At 43.5% G+C, this 25,867-nt stretch overlaps 18 non-coding genes and 4 pseudogenes across 18 annotated transcripts; all 22 read left to right on the top strand.

The window, feature by feature from the left end:
* The first annotated feature begins 726 nt into the window (after window positions 1–726).
* On the top strand, window positions 727–835 carry LOC136735460 (uncharacterized; annotated as a pseudogene).
* A 1,066-nt stretch (window positions 836–1,901) lies between these two features.
* LOC136735502 (uncharacterized) lies at window positions 1,902–2,010 on the top strand (annotated as a pseudogene).
* A 1,055-nt stretch (window positions 2,011–3,065) lies between these two features.
* On the top strand, window positions 3,066–3,184 carry LOC136735269 (5S ribosomal RNA). The gene has a single exon (XR_010810887.1). It is a non-coding gene; the product is annotated as a 5S ribosomal RNA (ribosomal RNA).
* A 1,055-nt stretch (window positions 3,185–4,239) lies between these two features.
* Window positions 4,240–4,358, top strand: LOC136735268 (5S ribosomal RNA). Its single transcript, XR_010810886.1, has one exon. It is a non-coding gene; the product is annotated as a 5S ribosomal RNA (ribosomal RNA).
* A 1,066-nt stretch (window positions 4,359–5,424) lies between these two features.
* Window positions 5,425–5,543, top strand: LOC136735842 (5S ribosomal RNA). Its single transcript, XR_010811368.1, has one exon. It is a non-coding gene; the product is annotated as a 5S ribosomal RNA (ribosomal RNA).
* Window positions 5,544–6,601: 1,058 nt separating this feature from the next.
* On the top strand, window positions 6,602–6,720 carry LOC136735790 (5S ribosomal RNA). Its single transcript, XR_010811318.1, has one exon. It is a non-coding gene; the product is annotated as a 5S ribosomal RNA (ribosomal RNA).
* Window positions 6,721–7,778: 1,058 nt separating this feature from the next.
* Window positions 7,779–7,897, top strand: LOC136735789 (5S ribosomal RNA). The gene has a single exon (XR_010811317.1). It is a non-coding gene; the product is annotated as a 5S ribosomal RNA (ribosomal RNA).
* Window positions 7,898–8,952: 1,055 nt separating this feature from the next.
* Window positions 8,953–9,071, top strand: LOC136735636 (5S ribosomal RNA). Its single transcript, XR_010811171.1, has one exon. It is a non-coding gene; the product is annotated as a 5S ribosomal RNA (ribosomal RNA).
* Window positions 9,072–10,137: 1,066 nt separating this feature from the next.
* LOC136735422 (5S ribosomal RNA) lies at window positions 10,138–10,256 on the top strand. Its single transcript, XR_010811031.1, has one exon. It is a non-coding gene; the product is annotated as a 5S ribosomal RNA (ribosomal RNA).
* Window positions 10,257–11,322: 1,066 nt separating this feature from the next.
* On the top strand, window positions 11,323–11,441 carry LOC136735181 (5S ribosomal RNA). The gene has a single exon (XR_010810802.1). It is a non-coding gene; the product is annotated as a 5S ribosomal RNA (ribosomal RNA).
* A 1,066-nt stretch (window positions 11,442–12,507) lies between these two features.
* LOC136735239 (5S ribosomal RNA) lies at window positions 12,508–12,626 on the top strand. Its single transcript, XR_010810858.1, has one exon. It is a non-coding gene; the product is annotated as a 5S ribosomal RNA (ribosomal RNA).
* Window positions 12,627–13,690: 1,064 nt separating this feature from the next.
* LOC136735994 (5S ribosomal RNA) lies at window positions 13,691–13,809 on the top strand. The gene has a single exon (XR_010811520.1). It is a non-coding gene; the product is annotated as a 5S ribosomal RNA (ribosomal RNA).
* Window positions 13,810–14,875: 1,066 nt separating this feature from the next.
* On the top strand, window positions 14,876–14,994 carry LOC136735106 (5S ribosomal RNA). The gene has a single exon (XR_010810729.1). It is a non-coding gene; the product is annotated as a 5S ribosomal RNA (ribosomal RNA).
* Window positions 14,995–16,060: 1,066 nt separating this feature from the next.
* On the top strand, window positions 16,061–16,179 carry LOC136735993 (5S ribosomal RNA). The gene has a single exon (XR_010811519.1). It is a non-coding gene; the product is annotated as a 5S ribosomal RNA (ribosomal RNA).
* A 1,077-nt stretch (window positions 16,180–17,256) lies between these two features.
* On the top strand, window positions 17,257–17,365 carry LOC136735487 (uncharacterized; annotated as a pseudogene).
* A 1,066-nt stretch (window positions 17,366–18,431) lies between these two features.
* Window positions 18,432–18,550, top strand: LOC136735421 (5S ribosomal RNA). Its single transcript, XR_010811030.1, has one exon. It is a non-coding gene; the product is annotated as a 5S ribosomal RNA (ribosomal RNA).
* Window positions 18,551–19,616: 1,066 nt separating this feature from the next.
* LOC136735474 (5S ribosomal RNA) lies at window positions 19,617–19,735 on the top strand. Its single transcript, XR_010811058.1, has one exon. It is a non-coding gene; the product is annotated as a 5S ribosomal RNA (ribosomal RNA).
* A 1,067-nt stretch (window positions 19,736–20,802) lies between these two features.
* Window positions 20,803–20,921, top strand: LOC136735489 (uncharacterized; annotated as a pseudogene).
* Window positions 20,922–21,986: 1,065 nt separating this feature from the next.
* LOC136735237 (5S ribosomal RNA) lies at window positions 21,987–22,105 on the top strand. Its single transcript, XR_010810857.1, has one exon. It is a non-coding gene; the product is annotated as a 5S ribosomal RNA (ribosomal RNA).
* Window positions 22,106–23,169: 1,064 nt separating this feature from the next.
* On the top strand, window positions 23,170–23,288 carry LOC136735236 (5S ribosomal RNA). The gene has a single exon (XR_010810856.1). It is a non-coding gene; the product is annotated as a 5S ribosomal RNA (ribosomal RNA).
* Window positions 23,289–24,354: 1,066 nt separating this feature from the next.
* On the top strand, window positions 24,355–24,473 carry LOC136735401 (5S ribosomal RNA). The gene has a single exon (XR_010811010.1). It is a non-coding gene; the product is annotated as a 5S ribosomal RNA (ribosomal RNA).
* Window positions 24,474–25,549: 1,076 nt separating this feature from the next.
* LOC136735322 (5S ribosomal RNA) lies at window positions 25,550–25,668 on the top strand. Its single transcript, XR_010810940.1, has one exon. It is a non-coding gene; the product is annotated as a 5S ribosomal RNA (ribosomal RNA).
* The last annotated feature ends 199 nt before the right edge of the window (window positions 25,669–25,867 follow it).

Here is a 25,867-nt window from a genome sequence, read left to right as displayed (position 1 = left end):
AAAGTGTAAAACTTGGGAACATACTTGAGAGCAAAGATCACATTCAATCTCATTCAAGGCACGGATGTGAATGCAACGGGATGAAATTACTGAAATGATGCCTGCCCTCGAACTGTGATGATGGACTACCCGACTCGCCAATAATATTGGGTTCTGGTGTATTGAAATACAGGAGCTGCTGGATTTGTGTGTTTTCTTACCCCCTCACCATAGTTTGTCAAATGTTTAAACAACTGAACTTATATTCAAGGTTTGTTTCTCTTCATATGTTTTACTGGTTTACATTTGTCTCAGCAACCTGTTGAATGATTCTTCTGCTTTCAAAACAAAATGACAACAGGATGAATGCACACACTTGAAAATACAATACATGCAATGTTATGCATCATAGTGATGCAACCTCCTTTCAGTTTCATACTGCATGTCAATTGAAATCCTTACTGAAATGCACACCTTCTCAAGATTGCGCTTGACTGGCGTGTCAGGCACTCAATTACAGCTGTATTATCAAGACAATGTGTTCGTTTTGTAAAATATAGTTCCGGTCTGGTGTGGCACCCCAGCTAACGCACAACGTTGCCACAACGTTTCGTGTTAGCAGGGACTGTCTGCGGCGCGCTGGTGTGTCCCGGACTTTAGAGTAGAGAGACAGTTCATTTGCAAGTATGAGCGGCAGAAACGGATATTGCCTTCCCTTTAAGTAGAGCGTCAGGGACAGCCTCCCTGGCTTACGGCCATACTAGCCTGAATACGCCCGATCTCGGAAGCTAAGCAGGCTCGGGCCTGGTCAGTACTTGGATGGGAGACCGCCTGGGAATACCAGGTGCTGTAAGCTTTTGCATCTTTTACACACCAGAGGGCGACAAATCACGAGTTTTAACTTTGGATACACGCAATTTCATCATTATTTCAGATTTGACTTCCCCAAATACACAGGCATACAATAGATCTTGTTCTCCAACGTAAACGGTCCCTAGTAACTAGGGTACATTCGTAAATAAATTGAGCATCATGGCTAGAAGTGACTAAATGTTGCCTAATCTTTCTCATCGAGAAATGACACAATTACAGCAACACAAAAAGGAACTCCACCGGACAAAGTTCAGTGCTCACAAGGAGCCTCATTCAACACACACGGTTCCATTCCCATTCATGCAAAGCACGAAAGTGTAAAACTTGGGAACATACTTGAGAGCAAAGATCACATTCAATCTCATTCAAGGCACGGATGTGAATGCAACGGGATGAAATTACTGAAATGATGCCTGCCCTCGAACTGTGATGATGGACTACCCGACTCGCCAATAATATTGGGTTCTGGTGTATTGAAATACAGGAGCTGCTGGATTTGTGTGTTTTCTTACCCCCTCACCATAGTTTGTCAAATGTTTAAACAACTGAACTTATATTCAAGGTTTGTTTCTCTTCATATGTTTTACTGGTTTACATTTGTCTCAGCAACCTGTTGAATGATTCTTCTGCTTTCAAAACAAAATGACAACAGGATGAATGCACACACTTGAAAATACAATACATGCAATGTTATGCATCATAGTGATGCAACCTCCTTTCAGTTTCATACTGCATGTCAATTGAAATCCTTACTGAAATGCACACCTTCTCAAGATTGCGCTTGACTGCCGTGTCAGGCACTCAATTACAGCTGTATTATCAAGACAATGTGTTCGTTTTGTAAAATATAGTTCCGGTCTGGTGTGGCACCCCAGCTAACGCACAACGTTGCCACAACGTTGCCACAACGTTTCGTGTTAACAGGGACTGTCTGCGGCGCGCTGGTGTGTCCCGGACTTTAGAGTAGAGAGACAGTTCATTTGCAAGTATCAGCGGCAGAAACGGATATTGCCTTCCCTTTAAGTAGAGCGTCAGGGACAGCCTCCCTGGCTTACGGCCATACTAGCCTGAATACGCCCGATCTCGGAAGCTAAGCAGGCTCGGGCCTGGTCAGTACTTGGATGGGAGACCGCCTGGGATTACCAGGTGCTGTAAGCTTTTGCATCTTTTACACACCAGAGGGCGACAAATCACGAGTTTTAACTTTGGATACACGCAATTTCATCATTATTTCAGATTTGACTTCCCCAAATACACAGGCATACAATAGATCTTGTTCTCCAACGTAAACGGTCCCTAGTAACTAGGGTACATTCGTAAATAAATTGAGCATCATGGCTAGAAGTGACTAAATGTTGCCTAATCTTTCTCATCGAGAAATGACACAATTACAGCAACACAAAAAGGAACTCCACCGGACAAAGTTCAGTGCTCACAAGGAGCCTCATTCAACACACACGGTTCCATTCCCATTCATGCAAAGCACGAAAGTGTAAAACTTGGGAACATACTTGAGAGCAAAGATCACATTCAATCTCATTCAAGGCACGGATGTGAATGCAACGGGATGAAATTACTGAAATGATGCCTGCCCTCGAACTGTGATGATGGACTACCCGACTCGCCAATAATATTGGGTTCTGGTGTATTGAAATACAGGAGCTGCTGGATTTGTGTGTTTTCTTACCCCCTCACCATAGTTTGTCAAATGTTTAAACAACTGAACTTATATTCAAGGTTTGTTTCTCTTCATATGTTTTACTGGTTTACATTTGTCTCAGCAACCTGTTGAATGATTCTTCTGCTTTCAAAACAAAATGACAACAGGATGAATGCACACACTTGAAAATACAATACATGCAATGTTATGCATCATAGTGATGCAACCTCCTTTCAGTTTCATACTGCATGTCAATTGAAATCCTTACTGAAATGCACACCTTCTCAAGATTGCGCTTGACTGGCGTGTCAGGCACTCAATTACAGCTGTATTATCAAGACAATGTGTTCGTTTTGTAAAATATAGTTCCGGTCTGGTGTGGCACCCCAGCTAACGCACAACGTTGCCACAACGTTTCGTGTTAGCAGGGACTGTCTGCGGCGCGCTGGTGTGTCCCGGACTTTAGAGTAGAGAGACAGTTCAACTGCAAGTATGAGCGGCAGAAACGGATATTGCCTTCCCTTTAAGTAGAGCGTCAGGGACAGCCTCCCTGGCTTTCGGCCATACTAGCCTGAATACGCCCGATCTCGTCCAATCTCGGAAGCTAAGCAGGCTCAGGCCTGGTCAGTACTTGGATGGGAGACCGCCTGGGAATACCAGGTGCTGTAAGCTTTTGCATCTTTTACACACCAGAGGGCGACAAATCACGAGTCTTAACTTTGGATACACGCAATTTCATCATTATTTCAGATTTGACTTCCCCAAATACACAGGCATACAATAGATCTTGTTCTCCAACGTAAACGGTCCCTAGTAACTAGGGTACATTCGTAAATAAATTGAGCATCATGGCTAGAAGTGACTAAATGTTGCCTAATCTTTCTCATCGAGAAATGACACAATTACAGCAACACAAAAAGGAACTCCACCGGACAAAGTTCAGTGCTCACAAGGAGCCTCATTCAACACACACGGTTCCATTCCCATTTATGCAAAGCACGAAAGTGTAAAACTTGGGAACATACTTGAGAGCAAAGATCACATTCAATCTCATTCAAGGCACGGATGTGAATGCAACGGGATGAAATTACTGAAATGATGCCTGCCCTCGAACTGTGATGATGGACTACCCGACTCGCCAATAATATTGGGTTCTGGTGTATTGAAATACAGGAGCTGCTGGATTTGTGTGTTTTCTTACCCCCTCACCATAGTTTGTCAAATGTTTAAACAACTGAACTTATATTCAAGGTTTGATTCTCTTCATATGTTTTACTGGTTTACATTTGTCTCAGCAACCTGTTGAATGATTCTTCTGCTTTCAAAACAAAATGACAACAGGATGAATGCACACACTTGAAAATACAATACATGCAATGTTATGCATCATAGTGATGCAACCTCCTTTCAGTTTCATACTGCATGTCAATTGAAATCCTTACTGAAATGCACACCTTCTCAAGATTGCGCTTGACTGGCGTGTCAGGCACTCAATTACAGCTGTATTATCAAGACAATGTGTTCGTTTTGTAAAATATAGTTCCGGTCTGGTGTGGCACCCCAGCTAACGCACAACGTTGCCACAACGTTTCGTGTTAGCAGGGACTGTCTGCGGCGCGCTGGTGTGTCCCGGACTTTAGAGTAGAGAGACAGTTCAACTGCAAGTATGAGCGGCAGAAACGGATATTGCCTTCCCTTTAAGTAGAGCGTCAGGGACAGCCTCCCTGGCTTTCGGCCATACTAGCCTGAATACGCCCGATCTCGTCCAATCTCGGAAGCTAAGCAGGCTCAGGCCTGGTCAGTACTTGGATGGGAGACCGCCTGGGAATACCAGGTGCTGTAAGCTTTTGCATCTTTTACACACCAGAGGGCGACAAATCACGAGTCTTAACTTTGGATACACGCAATTTCATCATTATTTCAGATTTGACTTCCCCAAATACACAGGCATACAATAGATCTTGTTCTCCAACGTAAACGGTCCCTAGTAACTAGGGTACATTCGTAAATAAATTGAGCATCATGGCTAGAAGTGACTAAATGTTGCCTAATCTTTCTCATCGAGAAATGACACAATTACAGCAACACAAAAAGGAACTCCACCGGACAAAGTTCAGTGCTCACAAGGAGCCTCATTCAACACACACGGTTCCATTCCCATTTATGCAAAGCACGAAAGTGTAAAACTTGGGAACATACTTGAGAGCAAAGATCACATTCAATCTCATTCAAGGCACGGATGTGAATGCAACGGGATGAAATTACTGAAATGATGCCTGCCCTCGAACTGTGATGATGGACTACCCGACTCGCCAATAATATTGGGTTCTGGTGTATTGAAATACAGGAGCTGCTGGATTTGTGTGTTTTCTTACCCCCTCACCATAGTTTGTCAAATGTTTAAACAACTGAACTTATATTCAAGGTTTGATTCTCTTCATATGTTTTACTGGTTTACATTTGTCTCAGCAACCTGTTGAATGATTCTTCTGCTTTCAAAACAAAATGACAACAGGATGAATGCACACACTTGAAAATACAATACATGCAATGTTATGCATCATAGTGATGCAACCTCCTTTCAGTTTCATACTGCATGTCAATTGAAATCCTTACTGAAATGCACACCTTCTCAAGATTGCGCTTGACTGGCGTGTCAGGCACTCAATTACAGCTGTTTTATCAAGACAATGTGTTCGTTTTGTAATATATAGTTCCGGTCTGGTGTGGCACCCCAGCTAACGCACAACGTTGCCACAATGTTGCCACAACGTGGCGTGTTAGCAGGGACTGGCTGCGGCGCGCTGGTGTGTCCCGGGCTTTAGAGTAGAGAGACAGTTCAACTGTAAGTATGAACGGCAGAAACGGATATTGCCTTCCCTTTAAGTAGAGCGTCAGGGACAGCCTCCCTGGCTTACGGCCATACTAGCCTGAATACGCCCGATCTCATCCGATCTCGGAAGCCAAGCGGGCTCGGGCCTGGTCAGTACTTGGATGGGAGACCGCCTGGGAATACCAGGTGCTGTAAGCTTTTGCACCTTTTACACACCAGAGGGCGACAAATCACGAGTTTTAACTTTGGATACACACAATTTCATCATTATTTCAGATTTTACTTCCCCAAATATACAGGCATACAATAGATCTTGTTCTCCAACGTAAACGGTCCCTAGTAACTAGGGTACATTCGTAAATAAATTGAGCATCATGGCTAGAAGTGACTAAATGTTGCCTAATCTTTCTCATCGAGAAATGACACAATTACAGCAACACAAAAAGGAACTCCACCGGACAAAGTTCAGTGCTCACAAGGAGCCTCATTCAACACACACGGTTCCATTCCCATTCATGCAAAGCACGAAAGTGTAAAACTTGGGAACATACTTGAGAGCAAAGATCACATTCAATCTCATTCAAGGCACGGATGTGAATGCAACGGGATGAAATTACTGAAATGATGCCTGCCCTCGAACTGTGATGATGGACTACCCGACTCGCCAATAATATTGGGTTCTGGTGTATTGAAATACAGGAGCTGCTGGATTTGTGTGTTTTCTTACCCCCTCACCATAGTTTGTCAAATGTTTAAACAACTGAACTTATATTCAAGGTTTGTTTCTCTTCATATGTTTTACTGGTTTACATTTGTCTCAGCAACCTCAGCAAAAATGATTCTTCTGCTTTCAAAACAAAATGACAACAGGATGAATGCACACACTTGAAAATACAATACATGCAATGTTATGCATCATAGTGATTTAACCTCCTTTCAGTTTCATACTGCATGTCAATTGAAATCCTTACTGAAATGCACACCTTCTCAAGATTGCGCTTGACTGGCGTGTCAGGCACTCAATTACAGCTGTATTATCAAGACAATGTGTTCGTTTTGTAAAATATAGTTCCGGTCTGGTGTGGCACCCCAGCTAACGCACAACGTTGCCACAACGTTTCGTGTTAGCAGGGACTGTCTGCGGCGCGCTGGTGTGTCCCGGACTTTAGAGTAGAGAGACAGTTCAACTGCAAGTATGAGCGGCAGAAACGGATATTGCCTTCCCTTTAAGTAGAGCGTCAGGGACAGCCTCTCTGGCTTACGGCCATACTAGCCTGAAAACGCCCGATCTCGTCCGATCTCGGAAGCTAAGCAGGCTCGGGCCTGGTCAGTACTTGGATGGGAGACTGCCTGGGAATACCAGGTGCTGTAAGCTTTTGCATCTTTTACACACCAGAGGGCGACAAATCACGAGTTTTAACTTTGGATACACGCAATTTCATCATTATTTCAGATTTGACTTCCCCAAATACACAGGCATACAATAGATCTTGTTCTCCAACGTAATCGGTCCCTAGTAACTAGGGTACATTCGTAAATAAATTGAGCATCATGGCTAGAAGTGACTAAATGTTGCCTAATCTTTCTCATCGAGAAATGACACAATTACAGCAACACAAAAAGGAACTCCACCGGACAAAGTTCAGTACTCACAAGGAGCCTCATTCAACACACACGGTTCCATTCCCATTCATGCAAAGCACGAAAGTGTAAAACTTGGGAACATACTTGAGAGCAAAGATCACATTCAATCTCATTCAAGGCACGGATGTGAATGCAACGGGATGAAATTACTGAAATGATGCCTGCCCTCGAACTGTGAAGATGGACTACCCGACTCGCCAATAATATTGGGTTCTGGTGTATTGAAATACAGGAGCTGCTGGATTTGTGTGTTTTCTTACCCCCTCACCATAGTTTGTCAAATGTTTAAACAACTGAACTTATATTCAAGGTTTGTTTCTCTTCATATGTTTTACTGGTTTACATTTGTCTCAGCAACCTCAGCAAAAATGATTCTTCTGCTTTCAAAACAAAATGACAACAGGATGAATGCACACACTTGAAAATACAATACATGCAATGTTATGCATCATAGTGATGCAACCTCCTTTCAGTTTCATACTGCATGTCAATTGAAATCCTTATTGAAATGCACACCTTCTCAAGATTGCGCTTGACTGGCGTGTCAGGCACTCAATTACAGCTGTATTATCAAGACAATGTGTTCGTTTTGTAAAATATAGTTCCGGTCTGGTGTGGCACCCCAGCTAACGCACAACGTTGCCACAACGTTTCGTGTTAGCAGGGACTGTCTGCGGCGCGCTGGTGTGTCCCGGACTTTAGAGTAGAGAGACAGTTCAACTGCAAGTATGAGCGGCAGAAACGGATATTGCCTTCCCTTTCAGTAGAGCGTCAGGGACAGCCTCCCTGGCTTACGGCCATACTAGCCTGAAAACGCCCGATCTCGTCCGATCTCGGAAGCTAAGCAGGCTCGGGCCTGGTCAGTACTTGGATGGGAGACTGCCTGGGAATACCAGGTGCTGTAAGCTTTTGCATCTTTTACACACCAGAGGGCGACAAATCACGAGTTTTAACTTTGGATACACGCAATTTCATCATTATTTCAGATTTGACTTCCCCAAATACACAGGCATACAATAGATCTTGTTCTCCAACGTAATCGGTCCCTAGTAACTAGGGTACATTCGTAAATAAATTGAGCATCATGGCTAGAAGTGACTAAATGTTGCCTAATCTTTCTCATCGAGAAATGACACAATTACAGCAACACAAAAAGGAACTCCACCGGACAAAGTTCAGTGCTCACAAGGAGCCTCATTCAACACACACGGTTCCATTCCCATTCATGCAAAGCACGAAAGTGTAAAACTTGGGAACATACTTGAGAGCAAAGATCACATTCAATCTCATTCAAGGCACGGATGTGAATGCAACGGGATGAAATTACTGAAATGATGCCTGCCCTCGAACTGTGAAGATGGACTACCCGACTCGCCAATAATATTGGGTTCTGGTGTATTGAAATACAGGAGCTGCTGGATTTGTGTGTTTTCTTACCCCCTCACCATAGTTTGTCAAATGTTTAAACAACTGAACTTATATTCAAGGTTTGTTTCTCTTCATATGTTTTACTGGTTTACATTTGTCTCAGCAACCTGTTGAATGATTCTTCTGCTTTCAAAACAAAATGACAACAGGATGAATGCACACACTTGAAAATACAATACATGCAATGTTATGCATCATAGTGATGCAACCTCCTTTCAGTTTCATACTGCATGTCAATTGAAATCCTTACTGAAATGCACACCTTCTCAAGATTGCGCTTGACTGGCGTGTCAGGCACTCAATTACAGCTGTTTTATCAAGACAATGTGTTCGTTTTGTAATATATAGTTCCGGTCTGGTGTGGCACCCCAGCTAACGCACAACGTTGCCACAACGTTTCGTGTTAGCAGGGACTGTCTGCGGCGCGCTGGTGTGTCCCGGACTTTAGAGTAGAGAGACAGTTCAACTGCAAGTATGAGCGGCAGAAACGGATATTGCCTTCCCTTTAAGTAGAGCGTCAGGGAGAGCCTCCCTGGCTTACGGCCATACTAGCCTGAATACGCCCGATCTCGTCCGATCTCGGAAGCTAAGCAGGCTCGGGCCTGGTCAGTACTTGGATGGGAGACCGCCTGGGAATACCAGGTGCTGTAAGCTTTTGCATCTTTTACACACCAGAGGGCGACAAATCACGAGTTTTAACTTTGGATACACGCAATTTCATCATTATTTCAGATTTGACTTCCCCAAATACACAGGCATACAATAGATCTTGTTCTCCAACGTAAACGGTCCCTAGTAACTAGGGTACATTCGTAAATAAATTGAGCATCATGGCTAGAAGTGACTAAATGTTGCCTAATCTTTCTCATCGAGAAATGACACAATTACAGCAACACAAAAAGGAACTCCACCGGACAAAGTTCAGTGCTCACAAGGAGCCTCATTCAACACACACGGTTCCATTCCCATTCATGCAAAGCACGAAAGTGTAAAACTTGGGAACATACTTGAGAGCAAAGATCACATTCAATCTCATTCAAGGCACGGATGTGAATGCAACGGGATGAAATTACTGAAATGATGCCTGCCCTCGAACTGTGATGATGGACTACCCGACTCGCCAATAATATTGGGTTCTGGTGTATTGAAATACAGGAGCTGCTGGATTTGTGTGTTTTCTTACCCCCTCACCATAGTTTGTCAAATGTTTAAACAACTGAACTTATATTCAAGGTTTGTTTCTCTTCATATGTTTTACTGGTTTACATTTGTCTCAGCAACCTGTTGAATGATTCTTCTGCTTTCAAAACAAAATGACAACAGGATGAATGCACACACTTGAAAATACAATACATGCAATGTTATGCATCATAGTGATGCAACCTCCTTTCAGTTTCATACCGCATGTCAATTGAAATCCTTACTGAAATGCACACCTTCTCAAGATTGCGCTTGACTGGCGTGTCAGGCACTCAATTACAGCTGTTTTATCAAGACAATGTGTTCGTTTTGTAATATATAGTTCCGGTCTGGTGTGGCACCCCAGCTAACGCACAACGTTGCCACAATGTTGCCACAACGTGGCCTGTTAGCAGGGACTGTCTGCGGCGCGCTGGTGTGTCCCGGGCTTTAGAGTAGAGAGACAGTTCAACTGTAAGTATGAACGGCAGAAACGGATATTGCCTTCCCTTTAAGTAGAGCGTCAGGGACAGCCTCCCTGGCTTACGGCCATACTAACCTGAATACGCCCGATCTCGTCCGATCTCGGAAGCCAAGCAGGCTCGGGCCTGGTCAGTACTTGGATGGGAGACCGCCTGGGAATACCATGTACTGTAAGCTCTTGCACCTTTTAATAAACCAGAGGGCGACAAATCACGAGTTTTAACTTTGGATACACACAATTTCATCATTATTTCAGATTTTACTTCCCCAAATACACAGGCATACAATAGATCTTGTTCTCCAACGTAAACGGTCCCTAGTAACTAGGGTACATTCGTCAATAAATTGAGCATCATGGCTAGAAGTGACTAAATGTTGCCTAATCTTTCTCATCGAGAAATGACACAATTACAGCAACAAAAAAGGAACTCCACCGCACAAAGTTCAGTGCTCACAAGGAGCATCATTCAACACACACGGTTCCATTCCCATTCATGCAAACCACAAAAGTGTAAAACTTGGGAACGTACTTGAGAGTAAAGATAACATTCAATCTCATTCAAGGCACGCATGTGAATGCAACGGGATGAAATTACTGAAATGATGCCTGCCCTCGAACTGTGATGATGGACTACCCGACTCGCCAATAATATTGGGTTCTGGTGTATTGAAATACAGGAGCTGCTGGATTTGTGTGTTTTCTTACCCCCTCACCATAGTTTGTCAAATGTTTAAACAACTGAACTTATATTCAAGGTTTGTTTCTCTTCATATGTTTTACTGGTTTACATTTGTCTCAGCAACCTGTTGAATGATTCCTCTGCTTTCAAAACAAAATGACAACAGGATGAATGCACACACTTGAAAATACAATACATGCAATGTTATGCATCATAGTGATGCAACCTCCTTTCAGTTTCATACTGCATGTCAATTGAAATCCTTACTGAAATGCACACCTTCTCAAGATTGCGCTTGACTGGCGTGTCAGGCACTCAATTACAGCTGTTTTATCAAGACAATGTGTTCGTTTTGTAATATATAGTTCCGGTCTGGTGTGGCACCCCAGCTAACGCACAACGTTGCCACAACGTTGCCACAACGTGGCGTGTTAGCAGGGACTGTCTGCGGCGCGCTGGTGTGTCCCGGGCTTTAGAGTAGAGAGACAGTTCAACTGTAAGTATGAACGGCAGAAACGGATATTGCCTTCCCTTTAAGTAGAGCGTCAGGGACAGCCTCCCTGGCTTACGGCCATACTAGCCTGAATACGCCCGATCTCGTCCGATCTCGGAAGCCAAGCAGGCTCGGGCCTGGTCAGTACTTGGATGGGAGACCACCTGGGAATAGCAGGTGCTGTAAGCTTTTGCACCTTTTACACACCAGAGGGCGACAAATCACGAGTTTTAACTTTGGATACACACAATTTCATCATTATTTCAGATTTTACTTCCCCAAATACACAGGCATACAATAGATCTTGTTCTCCAACGTAAACGGTCCCTAGTAACTAGGGTACATTGGTAAATAAATTGAGCGTCATGGCTATAAGTGACTAAATGTTGCCTAATCTTTCTCATCGAGAAATGACACAATTACAGCAACACAAAAAGGAACTCCACCGGACAAAGTTCAGTGCTCACAAGGAGCCTCATTCAACACACACGGTTCCATTCCCATTCATGCAAAGCACGAAAGTGTAAAACTTGGGAACATACTTGAGAGCAAAGATCACATTCAATCTCATTCAAGGCACGGATGTGAATGCAACGGGATGAAATTACTGAAATGATGCCTGCCCTCGAACTGTGATGATGGACTACCCGACTCGCCAATAATATTGGGTTCTGGTGTATTGAAATACAGGAGCTGCTGGATTTGTGTGTTTTCTTACCCCCTCACCATAGTTTGTCAAATGTTTAAACAACTGAACTTATATTCAAGGTTTGTTTCTCTTCATATGTTTTACTGGTTTACATTTGTCTCAGCAACCTGTTGAATGATTCTTCTGCTTTCAAAACAATATGACAACAGGATGAATGCACACACTTGAAAATACAATACATGCAATGTTATGCATCATAGTGATGCAACCTCCTTTCAGTTTCATACTGCATGTCAATTGAAATCCTTACTGAAATGCACACCTTCTCAAGATTGCGCATGACTGGCGTGTCAGGCACTCAATTACAGCTGTTTTATCAAGACAATGTGTTCGTTTTGTAAAATATAGTTCCGGTCTGGTGTGGCAACCCAGCTAACGCACAACGTTGCCACAATGTTGCCACAACGTGGCGTGTTAGCAGGGACTGTCTGCAGCGCGCTGGTGTGTCCCGGGCTTTAGAGTAGAGAGACAGTTCAACTGTAAGTATGAACGGCAGAAACGGATATTGCCTTCCCTTTAAGTAGAGCGTCAGGGACAGCCTCCCTGGCTTACGGCCATACTAGCCTGAATACGCCCGATCTCGTCCGATCTCGGAAGCCAAGCAGGCTCGGGCCTGGTCAGTACTTGGATGGGAGACCGCCTGGAAATACCAGGTGCTGTAAGCTTTTGCACCTTTTACACACCAGAGGGCGACAAATCACGAGTTTTAACTTTGGATACACACAATTTCATCATTATTTCAGATTTGACTTCCCCAAATACACAGGCATACAATAGATCTTGTTCTCCAACGTAAACGGTCCCTAGTAACTAGGGTACATTCGTAAATAAATTGAGCATCATGGCTAGAAGTGACTAAATGTTGCCTAATCTTTCTCATCAAGAAATGACACAATTACAGCAACAAAAAAGGAACTCCACCGCACAAAGTTCAGTGCTCACAAGGAGCATCATTCAACACACACGGTTCCATTCCCATTCATGCAAAGCACAAAAGTGTAAAACTTGGGAACATACTTGAGAGCAAAGATCACATTCAATCTCATTCAAGGCACGGATGTGAATGCAACGGGATGAAATTACTGAAATGATGCCTGCCCTCGAACTGTGATGATGGACTACCAGACTCGCCAATAATATTGGGTTCCGGTGTATTGAAATACAGGAGCTGCTGGATTTGTGTGTTTTCTTACCCCTGACCATAGTTTGTCAAATGTTTAAACAACTGAACTTATATTCAAGGTTTGTTTCTCTTCATATGTTTTACTGGTTTATATTTGTCTCAGCATCCTGTTGAATGATTCTTGTGCTTTCAAAACAAAATGACAACAGGATGAATGCACACACTTGAAAATACAATACATGCAATGTTATGCATCATAGTGATGCAACCTCCTTTCAGTTTCATACTGCATGTCAATTGAAATCCTTACTGAAATGCACACCTTCTCAAGATTGCGCTTGACTGGCGTGTCAGGCACTCAATTACAGCTGTTTTATCAAGACAATGTGTTCGTTTTGTAATATATAGTTCCGGTCTGGTGTGGCACCCCAGCTAACGCACAACGTTGCCACAACGTTGCCACAACGTGGCGTGTTAGCAGGGACTGTCTGCGGCGCGCTGGTGTGTCCTGGGCTTTAGAGTAGAGAGACAGTTCAACTGTAAGTATGAACGGCAGAAACGGATATTGCCTTCCCTTTAAGTAGAGCGTCAGGGACAGCCTCCCTGGCTTACGGCCATACTAGCCTGAATACGCCCGATCTCGTCCGATCTCGGAAGCCAAGCAGGCTCAGGCCTGGTCAGTACTTGGATGGGAGACCACCTGGGAATAGCAGGTGCTGTAAGCTTTTGCACTTTTTACACACCAGAGGGCGACAAATCACGAGTTTTAACTTTGGATACACACAATTTCATCATTATTTCAGATTTTACTTCCCCAAATACACAGGCATACAATAGATCTTGTTCTCCAACGTAAACGGTCCCTAGTAACTAGGGTACATTCGTAAATAAATTGAGCATCATGGCTAGAAGTGACTAAATGTTGCCTAATCTTTCTCATCGAGAAATGACACAATTACAGCAACACAAAAAGGAACTCCACCGGACAAAGTTCAGTGCTCACAAGGAGCCTCATTCAACACACACGGTTCCATTCCCATTCATGCAAAGCACGAAAGTGTAAAACTTGGGAACATACTTGAGAGCAAAGATCACATTCAATCTCATTCAAGGCACGGATGTGAATGCAACGGGATGAAATTACTGAAATGATGCCTGCCCTCGAACTGTGAAGATGGACTACCCGACTCGCCAATAATATTGGGTTCTGGTGTATTGAAATACAGGAGCTGCTGGATTTGTGTGTTTTCTTACCCCCTCACCATAGTTTGTCAAATGTTTAAACAACTGAACTTATATTCAAGGTTTGTTTCTCTTCATATGTTTTACTGGTTTACATTTGTCTCAGCAACCTGTTGAATGATTCTTCTGCTTTCAAAACAAAATGACAACAGGATGAATGCACACACTTGAAAATAAAATACATGCAATGTTATGCATCATAGTGATGCAACCTCCTTTCAGTTTCATACTGCATGTCAATTGAAATCCTTACTGAAATGCACACCTTCTCAAGATTGCGCTTGACTGGCGTGTCAGGCACTCAATTACAGCTGTTTAATCAAGACAATGTGTTCGTTTTGTAATATATAGTTCCGGTCTGGTGTGGCACCCCAGCTAACGCACAACGTTGCCACAACGTTGCCACAACGTTTCGTGTTAGCAGGGACTGTCTGCGGCGCGCTGGTGTGTCCCGGACTTTAGAGTAGAGAGACAGTTCAACTGCAAGTATGAGCGGCAGAAACGGATATTGCCTTCCCTTTAAGTAGAGCGTCAGGGAGAGCCTCCCTGGCTTACGGCCATACTAGCCTGAATACGCCCGATCTCGTCCGATCTCGGAAACTAAGCAGGCTCGGGCCTGGTCAGTACTTGGATGGGAGACCGCCTGGGAATACCAGGTGCTGTAAGCTTTTGCATCTTTTACACACCAGAGGGCGACAAATCACGAGTTTTAACTTTGGATACACGCAATTTCATCATTATTTCAGATTTGACTTCCCCAAATACACAGGCATACAATAGATCTTGTTCTCCAACGTAAACGGTCCCTAGTAACTAGGGTACATTCGTAAATAAATTGAGCATCATGGCTAGAAGTGACTAAATGTTGCCTAATCTTTCTCATCGAGAAATGACACAATTACAGCAACACAAAAAGGAACTCCACCGGACAAAGTTCAGTGCTCACAAGGAGCCTCATTCAACACACACGGTTCCATTCCCATTCATGCAAAGCACGAAAGTGTAAAACTTGGGAACATACTTGAGAGCAAAGATCACATTCAATCTCATTCAAGGCACGGATGTGAATGCAACGGGATGAAATTACTGAAATGATGCCTGCCCTCGAACTGTGATGATGGACTACCCGACTCGCCAATAATATTGGGTTCTGGTGTATTGAAATACAGGAGCTGCTGGATTTGTGTGTTTTCTTACCCCCTCACCATAGTTTGTCAAATGTTTAAACAACTGAACTTATATTCAAGGTTTGTTTCTCTTCATATGTTTTACTGGTTTACATTTGTCTCAGCAACCTGTTGAATGATTCTTCTGCTTTCAAAACAAAATGACAACAGGATGAATGCACACACTTGAAAATACAATACATGCAATGTTATGCATCATAGTGATGCAACCTCCTTTCAGTTTCATACTGCATGTCAATTGAAATCCTTACTGAAATGCACACCTTCTCAAGATTGCGCTTGACTGGCGTGTCAGGCACTCAATTACAGCTGTTTTATCAAGACAATGTGTTCGTTTTGTAATATATAGTTCCGGTCTGGTGTGGCACCCCAGCTAACGCACAACGTTGCCACAACGTTGCCACAACGTGGCGTGTTAGCAGGGACTGTCTGCGGCGCGCTGGTGTGTCCCGGGCTTTAGAGTAGAGAGACAGTTCAACTGTAAGTATGAACGGCAGAAACGGATATTGCCTTCCCTTTAACTAGAGCGTCAGGGACAGCCTCCCTGGCTTACGGCCATACTAGCCTGAATACGCCCGATCTCGTCCGATCTCGGAAGCCAAGCAGGCTCAGGCCTGGTCAGTACTTGGATGGGAGACCACCTGGGAATAGCAGGTGCTGTAAGCTTTTGCACTTTTTACACACCAGAGGGCGACAAATCACGAGTTTTAACTTTGGATACACACAATTTCATCATTATTTCAGATTTTACTTCCCCAAATACACAGGCATACAATAGATCTTGTTCTCCAACGTAAACGGTCCCTAGTAACTAGGGTACATTCGTAAATAAATTGAGCATCATGGCTAGAAGTGACTAAATGTTGCCTAATCTTTCTCATCGAGAAATGACACAATTACAGCAACACAAAAAGGAACTCCACCGGACAAAGTTCAGTGCTCACAAGGAGCCTCATTCAACACACACGGTTCCATTCCCATTCATGCAAAGCACGAAAGTGTAAAACTTGGGAACATACTTGAGAGCAAAGATCACATTCAATCTCATTCAAGGCACGGATGTGAATGCAACGGGATGAAATTACTGAAATGATGCCTGCCCTCGAACTGTGATGATGGACTACCCGACTCGCCAATAATATTGGGTTCTGGTGTATTGAAATACAGGAGCTGCTGGATTTGTGTGTTTTCTTACCCCCTCACCATAGTTTGTCAAATGTTTAAACAACTGAACTTATATTCAAGGTTTGTTTCTCTTCATATGTTTTACTGGTTTACATTTGTCTCAGCAACCTGTTGAATGATTCTTCTGCTTTCAAAACAAAATGACAACAGGATGAATGCACACACTTGAAAATACAATACATGCAATGTTATGCATCATAGTGATGCAACCTCCTTTCAGTTTCATACTGCATGTCAATTGAAATCCTTACTGAAATGCACACCTTCTCAAGATTGCGCTTGACTGGCGTGTCAGGCACTCAATTACAGCTGTTTTATCAAGACAATGTGTTCGTTTTGTAAAATATAGTTCCGGTCTGGTGTGGCACCCCAGCTAACGCACAACGTTGCCACAACGTTGCCACAACGTTGCCACAATGTGGCGTGTTAGCAGGGACTGTCTGTGGCGCGCTGGTGTGTCCCGGGCTTTAGAGTAGAGAGACAGTTCAACTGTAAGTATGAATGGCAGAAACGGATATTGCCTTCCCTTTAAATAGAGCGTCAGGGACAGCCTTCCTGGCTTACGGCCATACTAGCCTGAATACGCCCGATCTCGGAAGCCAAGCAGGCTCGGGCCAGGTCAGTACTTGGATGGGAGACCGCCTGGGAATACCAGGTGCTGTAAGCTTTTGCATCTTTTACACACCAGAGGGCGACAAATCACGAGTTTTAACTTTGGATACACGCAATTTCATCATTATTTCAGATTTGACTTCCCCAAATACACAGGCATACAATAGATCTTGTTCTCCAACGTAAACGGTCCCTAGTAACTAGGGTACATTCATAAATAAATTGAGCATCATGGCTAGAAGTGACTAAATGTTGCCTAATCTTTCTCATCGAGAAATGACACAATTACAGCAACACAAAAAGGAACTCCACCGGACAAAGTTCAGTGCTCACAAGGAGCCTCATTCAACACACACGGTTCCATTCCCATTCCTGCAAAGCACGAAAGTGTAAAACTTGGGAACATACTTGAGAGCAAAGATCACATTCAATCTCATTCAAGGCACGGATGTGAATGCAACGGGATGAAATTACTGAAATGATGCCTGCCCTCGAACTGTGATGATGGACTACCCGACTCGCCAATAATATTGGGTTCTGGTGTATTGAAATACAGGAGCTGCTGGATTTGTGTGTTTTCTTAACCCCTCACCATAGTTTGTCAAATGTTTAAACAACTGAACTTATATTCAAGGTTTGTTTCTCTTCATATGTTTTACTGGTTTACATTTGTCTCAGCAACCTGTTGAATGATTCTTCTGCTTTCAAAACAAAATGACAACAGGATGAATGCACACACTTGAAAATACAATACATGCAATGTTATGCATCTTAGTGATGCAACCTCCTTTCAGTTTCATACTGCATGTCAATTGAAATCCTTACTGAAATGCACACCTTCTCAAGATTGCGCTTGACTGGCGTGTCAGGCACTCAATTACAGCTGTTTTATCAAGACAATGTGTTCGTTTTGTAATATATAGTTCCGGTCTGGTGTGGCATCCCAGCTAACGCACAACGTTGCCACAATGTTGCCACAACGTGGCGTGTTAGCAGGGACTGTCTGCGGCGCGCTGGTGTGTCCCGGGCTTTAGAGTAGAGAGACAGTTCAACTGTAAGTATGAACGGCAGAAACGGATATTGCCTTCCCTTTAAGAAGAGCGTCAGGGACAGCCTCCCTGGCTTACGGCCATACTAACCTGAATACGCCCGATCTCGTCCGATCTCGGAAGCCAAGCAGGCTCGGGCCTGGTCAGTACTTGGATGGGAGACCGCCTGGGAATACCATGTACTGTAAGCTCTTGCACCTTTTAATAAACCAGAGGGCGACAAATCACGAGTTTTAACTTTGGATACACACAATTTCATCATTATTTCAGATTTTACTTCCCCAAATACACAGGCATACAATAGATCTTGTTCTCCAACGTAAACGGTCCCTAGTAACTAGGGTACATTCGTCAATAAATTGAGCATCATGGCTAGAAGTGACTAAATGTTGCCTAATCTTTCTCATCAAGAAATGACACAATTACAGCAACAAAAAAGGAACTCCACCGCACAAAGTTCAGTGCTCACAAGGAGCATCATTCAACACACACGGTTCCATTCCCATTCATGCAAACCACGAAAGTGTAAAACTTGGGAACGTACTTGAGAGTAAAGATAACATTCAATCTCATTCAAGGCACGCATGTGAATGCAACGGGATGAAATTACTGAAATGATGCCTGCCCTCGAACTGTGATGATGGACTACCCGACTCGCCAATAATATTGGGTTCTGGTGTATTGAAATACAGGAGCTGCTGGATTTGTGTGTTTTCTTAAACCCTCACCATAGTTTGTCAAATGTTTAAACAACTGAACTTATATTCAAGGTTTGTTTCTCTTCATATGTTTTACTGGTTTACATTTGTCTCAGCAACCTGTTGAATGATTCTTCTGCTTTCAAAACAAAATGACAACAGGATGAATGCACACACTTGAAAATACAATACATGCAATGTTATGCATCATAGTGATGCAACCTCCTTTCAGTTTCATACTGCATGTCAATTGAAATCCTTACTGAAATGCACACCTTCTCAAGATTGCGCTTGACTGGCGTGTCAGGCACTCAATTACAGCTGTTTTATCAAGACAATGTGTTCGTTTTGTAATATATAGTTCCGGTCTGGTGTGGCACCCCAGCTAACGCACAACGTTGCCACAATGTTGCCACAACGTGGCGTGTTAGCAGGGACTGTCTGCGGCGCGCTGGTGTGTCCCGGGCTTTAGAGTAGAGAGACAGTTCAACTGTAAGTATGAACGGCAGAAACGGATATTGCCTTCCCTTTAAGAAGAGCGTCAGGGACAGCCTCCCTGGCTTACGGCCATTCTAACCTGAATACGCCCGATCTCGTCCGATCTCGGAAGCCAAGCAGGCTCGGGCCTGGTCAGTACTTGGATGGGAGACCGCCTGGGAATACCATGTACTGTAAGCTCTTGCACCTTTTAATAAACCAGAGGGCGACAAATCACGAGTTTTAACTTTGGATACACACAATTTCATCATTATTTCAGATTTGACTTCCCCAAATACACAGGCATACAATAGATCTTGTTCTCCAACGTAAACGGTCCCTAGTAACTAGGGTACATTCATAAATAAATTGAGCATCATGGCTAGAAGTGACTAAATGTTGCCTAATCTTTCTCATCGAGAAATGACACAATTACAGCAACACAAAAAGGAACTCCACCGGACAAAGTTCAGTGCTCACAAGGAGCCTCATTCAACACACACGGTTCCATTCCCATTCATGCAAAGCACGAAAGTGTAAAACTTGGGAACATACTTGAGAGCAAAGATCACATTCAATCTCATTCAAGGCACGGATGTGAATGCAACGGGATGAAATTACTGAAATGATGCCTGCCCTCGAACTGTGATGATGGACTACCCGACTCGCCAATAATATTGGGTTCTGGTGTATTGAAATACAGGAGCTGCTGGATTTGTGTGTTTTCTTACCCCCTCACCATAGTTTGTCAAATGTTTAAACAACTGAACTTATATTCAAGGTTTGTTTCTCTTCATATGTTTTACTGGTTTACATTTGTCTCAGCAACCTGTTGAATGATTCTTCTGCTTTCAAAACAAAATGACAACAGGATGAATGCACACACTTGAAAATACAATACATGCAATGTTATGCATCATAGTGATGCAACCTCCTTTCAGTTTCATACTGCATGTCAATTGAAATCCTTACTGAAATGCACACCTTCTCAAGATTGCGCTTGACTGGCGTGTCAGGCACTCAATTACAGCTGTTTTATCAAGACAATGTGTTCGTTTTGTAATATATAGTTCCGGTCTGGTGTGGCACCCCAGCTAACGCACAACGTTGCCACAATGTAGCCACAACGTGGCGTGTTAGCAGGGACTGTCTGCGGCGCGCTGGTGTGTCCCGGGCTTTAGAGTAGAGAGACAGTTCAACTGTAAGTATGAACGGCAGAAACGGATATTGCCTTCCCTTTAAGTAGAGCGTCAGGGACAGCCTCACTGGCTTACGGCCATACTAACCTGAATACGCCCGATCTCGTCCGATCTCGGAAGCCAAGCAGGCTCGGGCCTGGTCAGTACATGGATGGGAGACCGCCTGGGAATACCATGTACTGTAAGCTCTTGCACCTTTTAATAAACCAGAGGGCGACAAATCACGAGTTTTAACTTTGGATACACACAATTTCATCATTATTTCAGATTTTACTTCCCCAAATACACAGGCATACAATAGATCTTGTTCTCCAACGTAAACGGTCCCTAGTAACTAGGGTACATTCGTCAATAAATTGAGCATCATGGCTAGAAGTGACTAAATGTTGCCTAATCTTTCTCATCAAGAAATGACACAATTACAGCAACAAAAAAGGAACTCCACCGCACAAAGTTCAGTGCTCACAAGGAGCATCATTCAACACACACGGTTCCATTCCCATTCATGCAAACCACGAAAGTGTAAAACTTGGGAACGTACTTGAGAGTAAAGATAACATTCAATCTCATTCAAGGCACGCATGTGAATGCAACGGGATGAAATTACTGAAATGATGCCTGCCCTCGAACTGTGATGATGGACTACCCGACTCGCCAATAATATTGGGTTCTGGTGTATTGAAATACAGGAGCTGCTGGATTTGTGTGTTTTCTTACCCCTCACCATAGTTTGTCAAATGTTTAAACAACTGAAGTTATATTCAAGGTTTGTTTCTCTTCATATGTTTTACTGGTTTACATTTGTCTCAGCATCCTGTTGAATGATTCTTGTGCTTTCAAAACAAAATGACAACAGGATGAATGCACACACTTGAAAATACAATACATGCAATGTTATGCATCATAGTGATGCAACCTCCTTTCAGTTTCATACTGCATGTCAATTGAAATCCTTACTGAAATGCACACCTTCTCAAGATTGCGCTTGACTGGCGTGTCAGGCACTCAATTACAGCTGTTTTATCAAGACAATGTGTTCGTTTTGTAAAATATTATTCCGGTCTGGTGTGGCAACCCAGCTAACGCAAAACGTTGCCACAATGTTGCCACAACGTGGCGTGTTAGCAGGGACTGTCTGCGGCGCGCTGGTGTGTCCCGGGCTTTAGAGTAGAGAGACAGTTCAACTGTAAGTATGAACAGCAGAAACGGATATTGCCTTCCCTTTAAGTAGAGCGTCAGGGACAGCCTCCCTGGCTTACGGCCATACTAGCCTGAATACGCCCGATCTCGTCCGATCTCGGAAGCCAAGCAGGCTCGGGCCTGGTCAGTACTTGGATGGGAGACCGCCTGGAAATACCAGGTGCTGTAAGCTTTTGCACCTTTTACACACCAGAGGGCGACAAATCACGAGTTTTAACTTTGGATACACACAATTTCATCATTATTTCAGATTTGACTTCCCCAAATACACAGGCATACAATAGATCTTGTTCTCCAACGTAAACGGTCCCTAGTAACTAGGGTACATTCGTCAATAAATTGAGCATCATGGCTAGAAGTGACTAAATGTTGCCTAATCTTTCTCATCAAGAAATGACACAATTACAGCAACAAAAAAGGAACTCCACCGCACAAAGTTCAGTGCTCACAAGGAGCATCATTCAACACACACGGTTCCATTCCCATTCATGCAAACCACGAAAGTGTAAAACTTGGGAACGTACTTGAGAGTAAAGATAACATTCAATCTCATTCAAGGCACGCATGTGAATGCAACGGGATGAAATTACTGAAATGATGCCTGCCCTCGAACTGTGATGATGGACTACCCGACTCGCCAATAATATTGGGTTCTGGTGTATTGAAATACAGGAGCTGCTGGATTTGTGTGTTTTCTTACCCCTCACCATAGTTTGTCAAATGTTTAAACAACTGAAGTTATATTCAAGGTTTGTTTCTCTTCATATGTTTTACTGGTTTACATTTGTCTCAGCATCCTGTTGAATGATTCTTGTGCTTTCAAAACAAAATGACAACAGGATGAATGCACACACTTGAAAATACAATACATGCAATGTTATGCATCATAGTGATGCAACCTCCTTTCAGTTTCATACTGCATGTCAATTGAAATCCTTACTGAAATGCACACCTTCTCAAGATTGCGCTTGACTGGCGTGTCAGGCACTCAATTACAGCTGTTTTATCAAGACAATGTGTTCGTTTTGTAATACATAGTTCCGGTCTGGTGTGGCAACCCAGCTAACGCACAACGTTGCCACAATGTTGCCACAACGTGGCGTGTTAGCAGGGACTGTCTGCGGCGCGCTGGTGTGTCCCGGGCTTTAGAGTAGAGAGACAGTTCAACTGTAAGTATGAACAGCAGAAACGGATATTGCCTTCCCTTTAAGTAGAGCGTCAGGGACAGCCTCCCTGGCTTACGGCCATACTAGCCTGAATACGCCCGATCTCGTCCGATCTCGGAAGCCAAGCAGGCTCGGGCCTGGTCAGTACTTGGATGGGAGACCGCCTGGAAATACCAGGTGCTGTAAGCTTTTGCACCTTTTACACACCAGAGGGCGACAAATCACGAGTTTTAACTTTGGATACACACAATTTCATCATTATTTCAGATTTGACTTCCCCAAATACACAGGCATACAATAGATCTTCTTCTCCAACGTAAACGGTCCCTAGTAACTAGGGTACATTCATAAATAAATTGAGCATCATGGCTAGAAGTGACTAAATGTTGCCTAATCTTTCTCATCGAGAAATGACACAATTACAGCAACACAAAAAGGAACTCCACCGGACAAAGTTCAGTGCTCACAAGGAGCCTCATTCAACACACACGGTTCCATTCCCATTCATGCAAAGCACAAAAGTGTAAAACTTGGGAACATACTTGAGAGCAAAGATCACATTCAATCTCATTCAAGGCACGGATGTGAATGCAACGGGATGAAATTACTGAAATGATGCCTGCCCTCGAACTGTGATGATGGACTACCCGACTCGCCAATAATATTGGGTTCCGGTGTATTGAAATACAGGAGCTGCTGGATTTGTGTGTTTTCTTACCCCCTCACCATAGTTTGTCAAATGTTTAAACAACTGAACTTATATTCAAGGTTTGTTTCTCTTCATATGTTTTACTGGTTTACATTTGTCTCAGCAACCTGTTGAATGATTCTTCTGCTTTCAAAACAAAATGACAACAGGATGAATGCACACACTTGAAAATACAATACATGCAATGTTATGCATCGTAGTGATGCAACCTCCTTTCAGTTTCATACTGCATGTCAATTGAAATCCTTACTGAAATGCACACCTTCTCAAGATTGCGCTTGACTGGCGTGTCAGGGACTCAATTACAGCTGTTTTATCAAGACAATGTGTTCGTTTTGTAATATATAGTTCCGGTCTGGTGTGGCACCCCAGCTAACGCACAACGTTGCCACAACGTTGCCACAACGTGGCGTGTTAGCAGGGACTGTCTGCGGCGCGCTGGTGTGTCCCGGGCTTTAGAGTAGAGAGACAGTTCAACTGTAAGTATGAACGGCAGAAACGGATATTGCCTTCCCTTTAACTAGAGCGTCAGGGACAGCCTCCCTGGCTTACGGCCATACTAGCCTGAATACGCCCGATGTCGTCCGATCTCGGAAGCCAAGCAGGCTCGGGTCTGGTCAGTACTTGGATGGGAGACCGCCTGGGAATACCAGGTGCTGTAAGCTTCTGCACCTTTTACACACCAGAGGGCGACAAATCACGAGTTTTAACTTTGGATACACACAATTTCATCATTATTTCAGATTTTACTTCCCCAAATACACAGGCATACAATAGATCTTGTTCTCCAACGTAAACGGTCCCTAGTAACTAGGGTACATTCGTAAATAAATTGAGCATCATGGCTAGAAGTGACTAAATGTTGCCTAATCTTTCTCATCGAGAAATGACACAATTACAGCAACACAAAAAGAACTCCACCGGACAAAGTTCAGTGCTCACAAGGAGCCTCATTCAACACACACGGTTCCATTCCCATTCATGCAAAGCACGAAAGTGTAAAACTTGGGAACATACTTGAGAGCAAAGATCACATTCAATCTCATTCAAGGCACGGATGTGAATGCAACGGGATGAAATTACTGAAATGATGCCTGCCCTCGAACTGTGATGATGGACTACCCGACTCGCCAATAATATTGGGTTCTGGTGTATTGAAATACAGGAGCTGCTGGATTTGTGTGTTTTCTTACCCCCTCACCATAGTTTGTCAAATGTTTAAACAACTGAACTTATATTCAAGGTTTGTTTCTCTTCATATGTTTTACTGGTTTACATTTGTCTCAGCAACCTGTTGAATGATTATTGTGCTTTCAAAACAAAATGACAACAGGATGAATGCACACACTTGAAAATACAATACATGCAATGTTATGCATCATAGTGATGCAACCTCCTTTCAGTTTCATACTGCATGTCAATTGAAATCCTTTCTGAAATGCACACCTTCTCAATATTGCGCTTGACTGGCGTGTCAGGCACTCAATTACAGCTGTTTTATCAAGAAAATGTGTTAGTTTTGTAAAATATAGTTCCGGTCTGGTGTGGCACCCCAGCTAACGCACAACGTTGCCACAACGTTGCCACAACGTTGCCACAATGTGGCGTGTTAGCAGGGACTGTCTGTGGCGCGCTGGTGTGTCCCGGGCTTTAGAGTAGAGAGACAGTTCAACTGTAAGTATGAATGGCAGAAACGGATATTGCCTTCCCTTTAAATAGAGCGTCAGGGACAGCCTTCCTGGCTTACGGCCATACTAGCCTGAATATGCCCGATCTCGTCCGATCTCAGAAGCCAAGCAGGCTCGGGCCTGGTCAGTACTTGGATGGGAGACCGCCTGGGAATACCAGGTGCTGTAAGCTTTTGCATCTTTTACACACCAGAGGGCGACAAATCACGAGTTTTAACTTTGGATACACACAATTTCATCATTATTTCAGATTTGACTTCCCCAAATACACAGGCATACAATAGATCTTGTTCTCCAACGTAAACGGTCCCTAGTAACTAGGGTACATTCGTAAATAAATTGAGCATCATGGCTAGAAGTGACTAAATGTT

Source organism: Amia ocellicauda, unplaced genomic scaffold (assembly GCF_036373705.1).
Source record: "Amia ocellicauda isolate fAmiCal2 unplaced genomic scaffold, fAmiCal2.hap1 HAP1_SCAFFOLD_41, whole genome shotgun sequence".
Classification (NCBI taxonomy): Eukaryota; Metazoa; Chordata; class Actinopteri; order Amiiformes; family Amiidae; genus Amia; species Amia ocellicauda.
The sequence above is the reverse complement of the archived record's forward strand: the minus strand, read 5'-3'. Positions and strand labels throughout refer to the sequence as shown.